This window comes from Brachycentrus maculatus, unplaced genomic scaffold (genome assembly GCF_059751285.1).
Source record: "Brachycentrus maculatus isolate JH-2025_06_01 unplaced genomic scaffold, ASM5975128v1 h1tg000124l, whole genome shotgun sequence".
Lineage (NCBI taxonomy): Eukaryota > Metazoa > Arthropoda > Insecta > Trichoptera > Brachycentridae > Brachycentrus > Brachycentrus maculatus.
Window position 1 is genome coordinate 111,353 of NW_028280877.1, and position 15,122 is coordinate 126,474.

Sequence of the window (15,122 nt, forward strand, 5' to 3'; positions counted from 1 at the left end):
ATGCAAAATGTCATTAAACAAGGAATCCATTAGATACTGGATATGCCCATACAAAGTTTGTCTGAATTCTCAAGTAGTAATTATACTAAAAAAAAATACCCACGAAAATTTTATAAGTATGAACATAAAAGGCAACGTAAATATCGCGTAGTATTGGCAGAACGATACATGATATCTTTATAAACGGTTGACCACTAAAACAAGAAGAAAAACACATAAAAAATGGGATAAATAAAAGATATTTAATAAAATGTGAATGAATCTATATTTTGGAATGATAATGTTAGGAAAAAGAAAGTCTGGGTATTTTAGACAGATCTGCTTTGGACGATATGCGAAAAGTATGATGAAATAATAGTAAAACAGGATTTGTTACATTTAGAAACCGAAAATGGTGGTCATATTTACTGTTCTTACCTATGCCTACCCCTGTGGAGAACGACGAAATAATTAATGAATTAATAACATAATTAATTCATTAATTACCTACATAACATAAGTGAAACATATCTTTTATCTAGTTGTCAATACACCTTTATCTGAGTTTTAACAAAATCAGTTATACTTTTTAACCTTAAAAAAGTGGTTTATCTGACGGTAAAGATGAAAAATTATTTGCTAAACTAACACCCTGACCGCATCCCAGTCATTGTTTAAAAAAAACACTACTACTAAGTAGTTAATTGTACTGAAGTCATATATCGTAGTTTTTAACCTAAAAAACGTAGTTTGACTGCCGGTAAAGATGAAAACCTATTTGGTATACCAACGGATCCAAGTCAATGTTTCAATCAAACACTACTGCTAAGTAGTTAATTGTACTAATGTCATATACCGTAGTTTTTAACCTTAAAAACGTGGTTTAACTGCCGGTAAAGATGAAAACCAATTTGGTATATCAACACTCCGACGGATACCAGTCAATGTTTCAATCAAACAAAAGATCATCTCAGAGGTCCCAACGCACGACCCTGCGGGATACCGATCACCGCAGGACAAAAGGCCTCAAAGGGAATCGGTCATAGATCAACGACAGCCAGATAATAATATTTACGATGATAACAAAGCCGTGTTTACACCTGTCTGAGGTTGTCGAGTGCGGCGCACGGTACCACAGCGTGACGTCACGGCCGCCCCCGCGTCTCTGCTTATCCTCTCGCCTTTTATGGTCGCCTGGTCGTCTAGCGTTACCCACGCCTCGACAGAGAAACAAAGGCTCGAGTAATAAACGCAAATCTGCGCAATTTGCAGATAAAATGATGAACGAGAGCGGAGGAAACCTTTCAGGGCTGGTGCTTAAAGAATAAAGCGTGGCTTCCACAAACCCCTTCCGACCAAATCTAGGTAGGAAACTGCATTGATTTCATCAGTTAATTCGGCAGTTACTTTTTTGTATCTGTCAATTTTTAATTTAAATTTTATTTACAACATTTTGAGTGTGTCCAAACTTATAAAGAAGAGTTTCTACTAAATAAAAAACTTCTTTTCATCTAATCAATAGATGTCTCTAGTGAAGTTCTAGTGATTCAATAACAATGTTTCTGAATTGGTTCATACATTTAGAACTTCCAAGAATTTGAGTAGTATGGTTGTCAAGAATGTGTAGAATTGGTGAATGTTACACGTGTGTAAAGTGATCACTTAAACTAGCCTATGACGGTCGTCAGCTCCGTAAATGCCCAGACTTCCATATTCTTCTTCATCTTTGATGAGATGTCAAAAAATAATATAAATTTTATTTGGCTATTATAACTTTTTCTCAAAATGTATGGTGCGGAATGCATGGAAAAACTTGTCACAATAGATTTTTAAAAATACTAATATTTACAAAGTAAAATTTAAATTTAAATGTCATATTTAATAGAATTGGTTCGTTTATTGATCGGTTCATAAATCTATGGTACGCAATGCATCAAAACACCTGACACAATAGATTTTTATGAATTGTGGTATTTACTAAGTACAATTTAGATTAAGAAAACTATATTGATCCTTAAGTGCAGGCGATCAGACAGAAATCGGAGTATTTTATTTAATAAAATTGGTTCGTTAGACCGATAATATCCATTTTTCCCCATCTTTCCACAAAATGATACTCATGAAAGGAGTACCTATCCAAGTTAGACATATAAAGATACTATTAAGACGTTCCGAAAACTATGGTTCATCTATGTTGTAAAAATAAAAATAAAAAATTAGACCATATAAGAGAATGTGATTAGACATACAAATCACCAATAACATATATATATGATGAAAAAAATAAAAATAAATAAAATCTATAAATGTGGTATATAGGAGTCAGAGAAGTGGCTCACATAAGAAAATTGGACTTCAAATAATGAAAAATAGATCAGAAAAGGTTCAAATTAAGTAGACACTAATAACGTACAGAATTACTTTTTTTCATTTTCATCATTTCGATTTTTGTTTTTCAAATATTTGTTTATATTATTAGATTAAAACCAATATTTTTAGCTTTTCCACTTTATTTTTATTTGACCAGCGACCGGGTTTCGTCGTTACCGACATCATCAGACTGGTGATGGTGACTGGTGACTAGTCTGATGATGTCGGTAACGACGAAACCCGGTCGCTGGTCAAATAAAAATAAAGTGGAAAAGCTAAAAATATTGGTTTTAATCTAATAATATATTAAAATGCAATTCCATCACGAAGTGTCAGTGGATAGTATAAATCTATTAAATATTTGTATTTTTAATTTAAGTTAACACCACTATTTCTTAAAATCTACTGTGACGGGTTTCGATGCATTTCGCATCATTTTCAAACACCGTATTTTAACAAAGATGTGTACTTTAAATCTATTTTTATTTCTGATATCTATTGTATTCTTGCCAGTGCCCTTTATTATAGCCTAAAATCAGTTGTACACCCACACATAGGCCATGCCTATAGTATATTGTGAGAAGCAAGAGAATTTTAAAATAAAAAGAGAAAAAACTGTCTAAATATATTACACCAAAGATCCATCAAAGGCAGTTAATATAGCAAAGAAATAAGAGGATAGACGATATAATACAAAGAACACAGAAAACTCGTGAAACTATGGGCAAAAAGCGACCTACGTCACAGAAAAACTCTTTAAAAGAATGCACTAATATTGTTAATTAATTAATATTGTCCGCCTCCGTAGTGTGATGGTCAGCACGCTCGGCTACCGTTTCGGAGGTCTCGGGTTCGATTCCCAAGGGGGGTAAAATAAATATTAGTGATTTTTTCACTGTAATATTTATTAAATATTACCCTGGACTGGTACCTGAAGCGGAAGGCTGATCACCTTTCCTTCATGTGTAAACGATCAAGATAACACTGCGTTTATATGACGCAGTGCCCTATGCACCATTGGGTGCGGATAAGGTTTTTTTTTTAATTAAAATTGTTTCAATTATTTTAATAACCCACAAAGTATCCGATTTTAGATGACAAAATTAAATTCACAATATTTTAGGTGGTTCCAAATTATTGTTCACAAATCTGGGTTTCTCCACTTAGGGAGTAATTTTCACATTTTGACATCTCAACGTAATGTTAAAAAGTCTGCGTATTTACTGGTCGTAAGCCCTGTAAATACCCAGACTTCTATATTCATCCTCATCTATATTAACAAAGTCTCGTCGTTACCGACGTCATCGGACTGAGGAAACAGTGAAATTGGTTTGAACCAACAAAGTAACCATTACGCCGGTTCCCCGCAGGGGTAGGCAGAGAGAAAAGAACGCCACACCAATATGTCTTTCCATACAATTTTCGCTCTTCCACATTCATACATCTGCTCATACATATACGCCGACTACTCCGACGCCTGACCTGACCACTTTCAAGTATTTGAGACACTTGATCATGCCAAGTATTCCTTAGTCTTCCTCGTTTTTTTCGGTTAGTGATAGAGAAGCAGAGGAAGACCGAGAAAAACTTGATAAGTCAAAATGCCAAAATTAAATATCTTCACTGCTTTTATATACTTAAAAAATCAACGTTATGTATACTTACCATAAATATATGGCTTTATTATTTATATTTTACAATCGTGTTTTATTTTTTGTAAAATTGGTCTACGCCGTAAATGAGTAAGTACATAATGCTGCCTACAAACGTAAAAATAAAATACGACCAATTTACGGTGGTAATATTGTAATTTATTTATAAATAAGTATCCAATAAACAGTGCATAATAAAAAGCAAATATTGTACATAACAGCGTACATAATTAACTAAAATACGTAAAAAGCAAGTATCCGAGGTATTTTATGTAAAACCTCGCCTTAAAGTCGTTGAAAAAGCCCAGTTATTTGCAACAAAATATCCAACATATCGTAGGAATACGCACATACGTATCAACTTTTACAATACATACGAGTATTTTTCATTTAATTGAAACGCGTGTGTTTTTTCAACAGCCAATAAAGAACCCATTCCACTTTTCCGCTAAGCACTGCCTCCGCACTATCTCACGCACTCAGCCAAACAATCCCAAAAAACCGACAAGAACAAAAAAGAACGTATCAAACCAACCGACATTTAAACCGATCCATAGATATGAATCGTCTCTTTCCTGCGAGGTCTCTGCGTTTTCCGCGCTACTCTCGCCACCTCGACGAGTCAGCGAGGACAGCCTTGATGACGTCACTCCCAGTGGGCGTGTCTTCCTCGCCGCGAGGGAGGAAGGGGCGGAGGGAGGGGGAGGGGGAGGTACCAATGCCTTCAGTACAGCCGCGGCCTTTGTGAAGTGAGGGTGTCTTCACGTCCGTCGTCAAGAAAATTTACACGATTTACGTAGTGAAAAATGAAAATGGACAAAAAAATTACAGTGCGACCGAGCTGAAAATTAAGACAATCGTTACGACAGTATATTTATACAGTGCAGTGAAAGACAAAATTGAAAAATGACATTTAAAATGGAAGAAATTAATTGAAATGTATTTTCGCGCCGCGAATTCAAATTGTGTGCTCAAAAAATGGAACGTTTTAAAATATTATTTTTTGAATATCGGTACGCAGAGTAAACTCGATTGCGATTCCGTGAAAGGTGAAAGGATTAGAGAGCATTTTGGCGTAACGCGAGTGACAGGTGGCCGCCGCGCAGCCCGGCGCCCGCGCACATGGCAGCAAAACGGCGGGAAAACGGGAGAAAATTTGAAAATTCCAAGCCGAAAATGGCGGCAAACGATCGTTCCGTACGAAACTGCGAGAGGTGCGCAGAAAAAAATCGACATTTTCAAGCGGATCGACAGTGGCGCAGAGAAACGTTGACAGGTGGGTGTAAAATCGACATTATTTTTTTTTCAATTATTGATTTCGAATATAAAATCGATTTCGTCACAATTAATTATTTTGAATCATCCAGCGTAGGTGATTTTTATTAAAATCCGATAACGAAGAATAATTACAGTTCCCAAAAAAATAGTATATTTATCTATTTAGTACCAACATATCCAGTAATTGATTTGAGTAGGTTGATTTTTACATCAGCAAGAAATACAGACATTTCCCTTAAAGATTTATTTTCAATTGATCTGGGTGTTTGTGACGTATTTTTCACATTTACCTTTCCTATCCTTACTATCCTACCTGCAGACAACTGCCTAAAATAGACGCTTTTCGGGTTATTCCTTTAAAAAAAAGCTATATTTTTCTTCTTCTTCTAACCCTTTTACGCAACCAGTGGTGCATAAGGCACTGCATCGTATTGAAGTAGTGTTTTCTTGACCGTTACTAACATGAAGGCAAGGCGATAACTCCTGCGCTTTAAGGACCATTCCGACTGAACACATTTTCGTTATATTTGAAAATAATAAGGTTTTTTTTAAAAACAGATATGGGAAAACTCGAAGAGCCTACATAGAGGTAAAATGGCGGAAACAAGAAAGGATTCAAGATGACGGTGTACGACACGAATAAATAAGGTAAGAAACGCGATCCACTTTTTCTTCGAATCGAATTTTCCGTATAACATTAGCGAAAAAAATTGAACACCAAAAAAATATCGGCAGTAAGATAATGTCTGTTAACACTGCTTTCATCACGCCGTTTTTCCGCAGGAGTAGGAAGAGAGGATAGAACGTCATACGCGCCCCTACCCGCACCCAAATGGCGAATAGGGAACTACATCGAATCAGCGCGGTTGTATTCGATCGTGATTATATGAAAAACAGGGTGATTTGTTTTATCAACGACCGACACTATTAATCTAACGCAGTGCCCTTCGCACCACTTAAGTGTGGACGGGGACTAACAGAAGAATTACACGACGCAGATGTGCACAAAATATAAACATTGTTATGAGTCTAAATTCTTGTTTACAAATGTAGGTTTTCTTCACTTAGGCGTTTTGTTAACATCTTTGACATCTCAACATAAATGAAGAAGAAAATGGATGCCTGCGTATTTAAAGGGATTATGACTTATCACAGGTTGGTTTAGCCATTGTCATTAAACCAGCATATGGCAGGTCATAAGCCCTGTAAAAACCCAGACTTCCTCATCTATGTCAGGATGTCAAAATGTCGAACATACTTTTAAATTAAATTTCACTTATTGATTCAACACAAAACTGTTGTTTTAAGCAACAAAAAATAATTTACGTTAAGTTAAAAGAAAATTAAGTTGCGGGAAATCGATTATCCCGCCTCAATTTTTCCGCGACAAGGTCATATCGCTAGCTCCTTTCAAGAACGTCATAAATCAAAAAACTTGATTTTTCAGGAGAACGTTTTTAAAGTTTAAAAATACAATACAATGTATTAAAAATAAATATCAATCCACTTATTGAACTTTTTACTGTGCAACAGATCTTTTAAGGAAAAACCTGAAGGTTTTTTCTCCATTTGAAAATTATTTGGTTTATTTAAAAAAAAAATTAAACAATACCTTTTCTTCAAAATGCAAAAACAATATTTTCTGCCCTGTAGCGGGTAAAGATTAAGTTAAAAATATGCCGCTTTTGCTGGGATATAGTACATTTTTGGGGCATTCCGAAAACATGCACAACTGAAAATTGACGATTTTTGATTTATGACGTTCTTGAAAGGAGTGAGCGATATGTGGAGCTCCTCACCAAAATGTTACTAATTAATCCATTAGAAATGATTTTAAATAATCAGGAATTCTAGCTTGTAATATTGTCACGTAACGGTACGATTTAATAATTTCATATTGAATGATTTCATAGACGCTAAACTGACAGTACACAACGGATTCCTGGTTCCGACCCTAATATATGGAAGTGAAACATGGAGTTGGCAAAAGAAAGATGTAAGTAGACTGAATGCAGTCGAAATGCGATCTCTCAGAAGAATGTGCGACAAAATGATGTACGAAAGATGTTCGAACAGTGAAATAAGGAAAGAATGCAAAGCATTATCGATAAAATTAAGAAAGGTGTGTTGAAATGGTTTGGACATGTAGAACGAATGAGTGACGAAAGAACGGAAAAACAAATTTATAAGGCGAATGTAATTGGAAAAGGGAGCAGAGGAAGGCCGAGAAAAACTTGGCACGATCAGGTATGCCAAATACTTGAAAGCGGTCAGGTTAGGAGTCGTAACAATCGGCGGGTATGTAAGTATGAGGAGATGCATGAACGTGGATGAGGCGAATGTTTGCAAAGACAGAGTGGTGTGGCGTTCTATTCTCTCCGCCTACGCCTGCGGGGAAGCGGCGTGATGGTTAGTTAGTTAGTTAGTAATTTATGTAAAGTAATGTGGTGAGATGTAGTTTTGGAAGCCCTTAGAACACAATCAGCACGAATTACTGAGAAGATTACATTCGGTTTGCTGGTACACGGTTCGCATGAATCATCGTAATTTATATGTCACGACTTGAATATTATATGGAGCATACTTTTAACATGTACGTACATGCACATAGGTATGTGTATGTATGCACATACATACAATATGCATGCTTTGTAATAATATTGTGTAAATAAGCAGAGTGCATCGAGATGACTCAATTTTAACAATCGCCAAAGAATAATCGGCGGGTATGTATGAGGAGATGCATGAACGTGGAAGAGGCGAAGAATGTTTGCAAGGACAGAGTGGTGTGGCGCTCTACTCTCTCTGCCTACCCCTGCGGGGAAGCGGCGTGATGGTTAGTTAGTTAGTTGGTTAGCCAAAGAATACTGTTTCCGACACTGGCCTCTTTCGCGTGTCACAATACGGCTGTCCAAATTTAAAACACAGTAAGGGACATTTTTTTTGTAGTACGTTTTTTTTGCATTTTTGGACTAAGTAGAGTCTACTTAGTCCATAAATGCAAAAAAAACAAACTACAAAAAATGTCCCTTACTGTGTTTTAAATTTGGACAGCCGAATAGATGTACAGTGGTATTTAACAAGTAAAACTTAAAAAAAAAACAATTAATTGATCCAAATTCTCCGTTTTTTTGAAGCCTGATTAATATAAGATGAGAAAATATCATTTAAATTACAACATTTTGAGTGTGTCCAAATACTTGTTCACAAAATCTGGATTATCTCCAATTACAGGAGTTCTTTTTAATTTTTTTGACATCTCATCAAAGATGAAGAAGATATGGAAGTCTGGGCATTTACGGGGCTGCCGACCGTCATAGGCTGGTTTAATATATCACTTTACACACTTCTACCTATTACTGACAACCACACTAGTCAAATTCTTAGAAGTTCTATAAAAGCTTCTTTTCATCTCCCCAATAGATGTCTCTAGTGAAGTTCTAGTGATTCAAGAATAATGTTTCAAAATTGGTTCATATATATATCCAGAACTTCCAAGAATTTGAGTAGTGTGGTTGTCAATAATGGGTAGAATTGGTGAATGTTACACGTGTGTAAAGTGATCACTTGAGCCAGCCTATGACGGTGTCATGAGATGTAAAAAAAATATGTCATTTAAATTTTTTAAATGTCTAAATCACGAGGTATCTTTGCTAAAAAATGCGAAAATAGTACAAACGACGATAGATCGTAGACGATTGATATGACAGGATTGCGTTTTTCATTATATTTTTTAAAACCATTTTTTACAGATGATTTGAGACTTAATAAAACGCTTCAATATTTTTTAATTTTTTTTTACTTTTTTTACAGACGGTGCACAGCAGTGGCGCACATCACTAGAAAAAACGTGGAGATAAGGTAAGATTTTTTTGTTTAACTTTAAATATATACGTTTCGTTAACAGTCGTGGTGATCCCTAAGTCGTAAATAACCTATAATAAATAAAATCCCCAAAATTTCTGGTCATTATATATCCTTTTTTAAGGTTTAATTTAAACATAAAAACGACACTTATTTGACATCGATTTTATAGACTGGTTTTCAAATAATTAACAAAAATAAACAAACAAAAAAAACGTTAAAAAATATGTATTTAATAACGGAGACTAATTTTCACAAACAAATGAACATAAAGTAAGAATAGTAATAACATAATAAAGTAAAATAAATCATAATATACCGAAATTATAAGATGAAAAAATGAAGCAAATAAAATAAGTATTAGTCATAGAAAGACAGTTTAAATATTTACATTCATAAACAAATGTTGGACATATGTAAAATCCGTTTTGTGTCTTGACTGATCGTTGATATCACTCGAAATAACATGAAAACACGTTCTTCAGTGAGCAATGTGCGCATAACAAACAGATTTAGTTATATTTCATTGAAAAATAAATAATGTTTTGAAAATAATAAAAAGTCAAAAACAGTAAATATAATTAAATTGGCAAAATACAGTAAGAACTAATATCGCCCACTCTTTTCAAAAACGTCATAAATCGGAAAACTTGATTTTTCAGGAGACCGTTTTTAAAGTTTAAAAATATAATACAATGTTTTAAAAATGAATATCTAGCCACTTATTGAACTTTTTACTACGCAACAGATCTTTTTAGGTAAAACCTGAAGATTTTTTCTCCATTTGAAAAATATTTAGTATATTTCAAAAAATAATTAAACAACACCTTTTCTTCAAAATGCAAAAACAACACTTTCTGCCCTGTAGCGGGTAAATATTAAGTTAAAAATATGCCTCTTTTTCTGGGATATAGTACATTTTCTGGGCATTCCGAAAACATGCACAACTGAAAATTGATGATTTTTGATTTATGACGTTCTTGAAAGGAGTGAGCGATATGTAAGCGATAAATTTAGATAAGGAGGGATGTTCCTTTAAGTCGAAGATCCGTCAAATCATAAAAGATTTCCAAAAATTTTTTTTTCAAGTTCATCAATTTTTCTCTTCTTCTTCTTACCCATATCCGCAACCAATGGTGCATAGGGCACTGGGTTATTTCGATGCATTGTTATATTAAACATTAATTACACGAAGGCAAAGTGATCAGTCCAGTGTTTCTTGTACCAGTCCAGAGTTAAATAAATTGGAGAGAAAAAATCACTTATATTTATCACTTACCACGACGCTACAGAAGCGGACAAGATTTGTATATTCATACGTATAAGTATGGAAAGTGTAGAAACATTTGTGAAATTAAATTATTTTAAGTGTCAGGTTGTGGTCCCGTGGTTAGTGTCGCGGACTCTTGAATCAGAGTTTCTCGATTCGAACCCACTCTACCACAATTTGATACTTATTTATAGTTGTGTGCCGCTTAGGCTCACAGAAATAATATGAAATTAAAGTTTTTTTGTAAAAAATAAACATTAAATGTTTGAATTTTAACAAATTAGTATAAAACGTTAAATTCCGCGGATTCAAAAATACATCTAATATTTTATTGTTTCGGCATTCACTTTGCGGTAAGATATGATGAATTTATAAATGAGAACATTTGTTTTTACCTCTTGAATTATATTTATTTAAAAATATATATATATATATACATAACTCAAGTGATAAAAAACAAGTGTTCTCATTCACAATACATATAATTACGTATGTGTACAATTAATAAACATTCTTTTTTATTTATTTTTTGACATTTCATCAAAGATGAAGAAGAATATGGAAGTCTGGGCATTTACGGGGCTTACGACCGTCATAGGCTGGTTTAAGTGATCACTTTACACACGTGTAACATTCACCAATTCTACCCAATATTGACAACCACACTACTCAAATTCTTGGAAGTTCTATATATATGAACCAATTTAGAAACTTTGTTCTTGAATCACTAGAACTTCACTAGAGACATCTATTGGTGAGATGTGAAGAAGCTTTTTTATTAAGCAGAAACTCTTATATTAGTATGTGAGATCCGAATCCCGGATTATAATCACACACATGAGAAACGCCAGAAAATACCATTTTCATTTTTATTATTAAGCTTATAATTTGACCAGATAATTTATTTACAACATTTTGAGTGTGTCCAAATACTTGTTCACAAAATCTGGATTATCTCCAATTACAGGAGTTATTTTCATATTATTTTTTGACATTTCATCAAAGATGAAGAAGAATATGGAAGTCTGGGCATTTACGGGGCTTACGACCGTCATAGGCTGGTTTAAGTGATCACTTTACACACGTGTAACATTCACCAATTCTACCCAATATTGACAACCACACTACTCAAATTCTTGGAAGTTCTATATATATGAACCAATTTAGAAACTTTGTTCTTGAATCACTAGAACTTCACTAGAGACATCTATTGGTGAGATGTGAAGAAGCTTTTTTATTAAGCAGAAACTCTTATATTAGTATGTGAGATCCGAATCCCGGATTATAATCACACACATGAGAAACGCCAGAAAATACCATTTTCATTTTTATTATTAAGCTTATAATTTGACCAGATAATTTATTTACAATATTTTGAGTGTGTCCAAATACTTGTTCACAAAATCTGGATTATCTCCAATTACAGGAGTTATTTTCATATTATTTTTTGACATTTCATCAAAGATGAAGAAGAATATGGAAGTCTGGGCATTTACGGGGCTTACGACCGTCATAGGCTGGTTTAAGTGATCACTTTACACACGTGTAACATTCACCAATTCTACCCAATATTGACAACCACACTACTCAAATTCTTGGAAGTTCTATATATATGAACCAATTTAGAAACTTTGTTCTTGAATCACTAGAACTTCACTAGAGACATCTATTGGTGAGATGTGAAGAAGCTTTTTTATTAAGCAGAAACTCTTACATTAGTATGTGAGATCCGAATCCCGGATTATAATCACACACATGAGAAACGCCAGAAAATACCATTTTCATTTTTATTATTAAGCTTATAATTTGACCAGATAATTTATTTACAACATTTTGAGTGTGTCCAAATACTTGTTCACAAAATCTGGATTATCTCCAATTACAGGAGTTATTTTCATATTATTTTTTGACATTTCATCAAAGATGAAGAAGAATATGGAAGTCTGGGCATTTACGGGGCTTACGACCGTCATAGGCTGGTTTAAGTGATCACTTTACACACGTGTAACATTCACCAATTCTACCCAATATTGACAACCACACTACTCAAATTCTTGGAAGTTCTATATATATGAACTTTATTATTAATATTTCTTTTTTATTATTAATATTTTCATAACGAAACTTTAATAAATGTGAATTTAATAAAGATCTAAAAAAATTAAATAAGTTCTAAAAAAATAGAGAGCTTAACACTTTTTTTAAATATAACCTTCTAAAAACGCAGTTTTCTCGTGCCAGGTTATTCAAGTAGGTTATTTCCTATATCTCACACACTTTGTAAGAGTGGGTGACATGTTTATGTAACCGTTAAGGTACATATTAATATTAAAGTCAAAAATACCTACGTACTACCGGTACACGCAACACACACACACACCCACGCGCACACGGTGTGCATAAACTTGTAGACAACAAAATACTCTGCTTTCTTTATTTTTATCAATATTCCCATCCCTAGGATTTGCTTTTCGATATCATTAAATTTTCCACAATAAAGTAAATAGTCTCTTATTGACAGTATTGATTAGTCTTGATGAAGAAGCTGATTGCTTCGAAACCGGTCGACATTATAATTCGGTTCAACCCCAAAGGGTTAGCCGCGGGAAAGCGGCTTTTAAAATATTCTAATAATTATGTTCTATTATTTTTTGACATCTCATAAAAGATGAAGAAGAATATGGAAGTCTGGGCATTTACGGGGCTGACGACCGTCATAGGCTGGTTGAAATGATCACTTTACACACGTGTAACATTTACCAATTCTACCCATTATTGATAACAACACTACTCGAATTCTTGGAATTTCTATATATTTATATTTATCAATTTTGAAACTTTGTTCTAGAATCACTAGAACTTCAGTAGAGAATCTATTGGTGAGATGAAATTCATTGGAGATAATTCAGATTTGTGAAGCATTTGGATACACTCAAAATGTTGTACATTATGTTCTATGTACTAATTTTTCTTTTGTTAGATTCCTTTGTATCTGTACTAAAAATAAAAGCAAAATTTCAATAGCACCATGAGTTTTGCCACAATCTGTGTATCACGTATGTGTGTGTACGCAATGTAATAGTGTCCAAGTATGTACCTACTTAGATACCCACGCATGCGCACTTAACACTCAATTTCCAAAATGACTATAAATCCAAGGCGATTCCCACTCATATCCGATACACGCTCATGAAATGGAGAAATAAAGATTAATGTGCGATTTTAATGAACTTGTAAAAGTAAACAAAAAAATACATATTGTCAAATTAAGAAAAAAATGTAGGCAGTTATTGAAAATTTCCGACGTCTTGTTTTGTATGCCGTCTATAAACGTCTAAGAAACAACGCAAGCAAGGTCGGTTTATCAAATAAATCATGTTTTTTTAACAGCAAAAGTTCAAATTTACGATAAAATGAGAGGTTTTGTGATGTCATCATGATAGGGTGTAGAGAGTTTTACGAGGTGATCATAGGATAAAGAGCGGGTTTGCAAAGGAAAACCAACAGTTTTAGTGATGTAGAGGTTTTTTTACAAAGTAAAAAAAAATACTATAAAAAAGTTTTTCCATTGTTATGGTACAATTATTACATTTTTTGTAAAATGAGAGGTTTTGTGACGTTATTATTACAAGGTGTAGAGAATTTTTCATTGTGATGATACAATTTTCACAAAGCAAAAAAATACGATAAAATGAGAGATTTCGCGATGTACTCACGATAAAGTTTATACAGTTTTTCTATTGTGATGATACAATTATTATCAATGGTTTCGCGATGTTATCACGATAAGATGTAGATAATTTTTCTATTGTAATGATACAATATTAACAAAGTAAAAAAAAATTTATTAAATGAGAGGTTTATAAGAGGTTATAAGGATAAATTATACAGGGTTATTCCATTGTAATGAGACAATTGTTATAAGGCAAAAAAATTGCGATTAAATGAGAGGTTTCGCAATGTAACCTTGATAAGGTGTAGAGAATTTTTCTATTGTAAAGATACAATTTTTGCAAAGAAAAAAATAAGATTAAATAAGAGGTTTCGCGATGTTATCATGATTAGGTGTAGAGAGTTTTTCTATTGCAATGATACAATTGAGAGAAGTTTACTAAGTTATGTTAGGATATAGAGGGTTTTTTGTAAGGTAAACAGTTTTATTAATTTTTTAAGGTTAAATGTAGGTTTTTTTACAAAGTAATAAATACGGTGTAATGAGCAGTTTTGCAATGTAATAATGATAGACTATACAGTGTTTTTCCATTGTAATGATACAATTTAGAGAGTTGTACGAGGTAATGATAGAACACAAAGGGTTTTTGCAATGTAAACAGTTTTAGGGATTTTACCAAGATTGTGATAATGTAAACAGTTTTAGGGATTTTACCAAGATTGTGATAAATTGTAGAGGTTTTTTTTGTAGAGGTTCTACAAAGTTTTAAAAAATACGATAAAATGAGGGATCGAGTATTTATAATGCTTAATCGTGGTCAGGTTAGGAGTCGGAATAATCGGCGGCTATGTATGAGGAGATGCATGAATGTACCATAAGAGGGGGAAATGGTTTCCAAAGACAGATCGGTTTGGCGTTGTATTCTCTATGTCTTCCCCTGCGGGAGAAACGACGTGTTAGTTTAAAAGCTACCGCTATGTTGAACAATATCACATTGGATATTGATCTGTTCCATGTGTCCGAAGGAGTTTTCCGA

General features: G+C 33.7%; 1 protein-coding gene and 1 long non-coding RNA gene across 3 annotated transcripts in view; one reads left to right on the forward strand and one right to left on the reverse strand.

The window, feature by feature from the left end:
* LOC148309402 (serum response factor homolog) overlaps positions 1-15,122 on the reverse strand; it is a 209,195-nt gene that overhangs the window by 90,271 nt on the left and 103,802 nt on the right. The gene's annotated exons all lie outside the window — the stretch shown is intronic.
* The window catches only part of LOC148309403 (uncharacterized), a 52,383-nt gene continuing 41,988 nt past the window's right edge, over positions 4,728-15,122 (forward strand). Inside the window, exons 1-3 of the long non-coding RNA XR_015837535.1 lie at positions 4,728-5,277; positions 5,838-5,927; positions 9,093-9,140. This is a non-coding gene — a long non-coding RNA (uncharacterized LOC148309403). The remainder of the gene's footprint in view (positions 5,278-5,837; positions 5,928-9,092; positions 9,141-15,122) is intronic.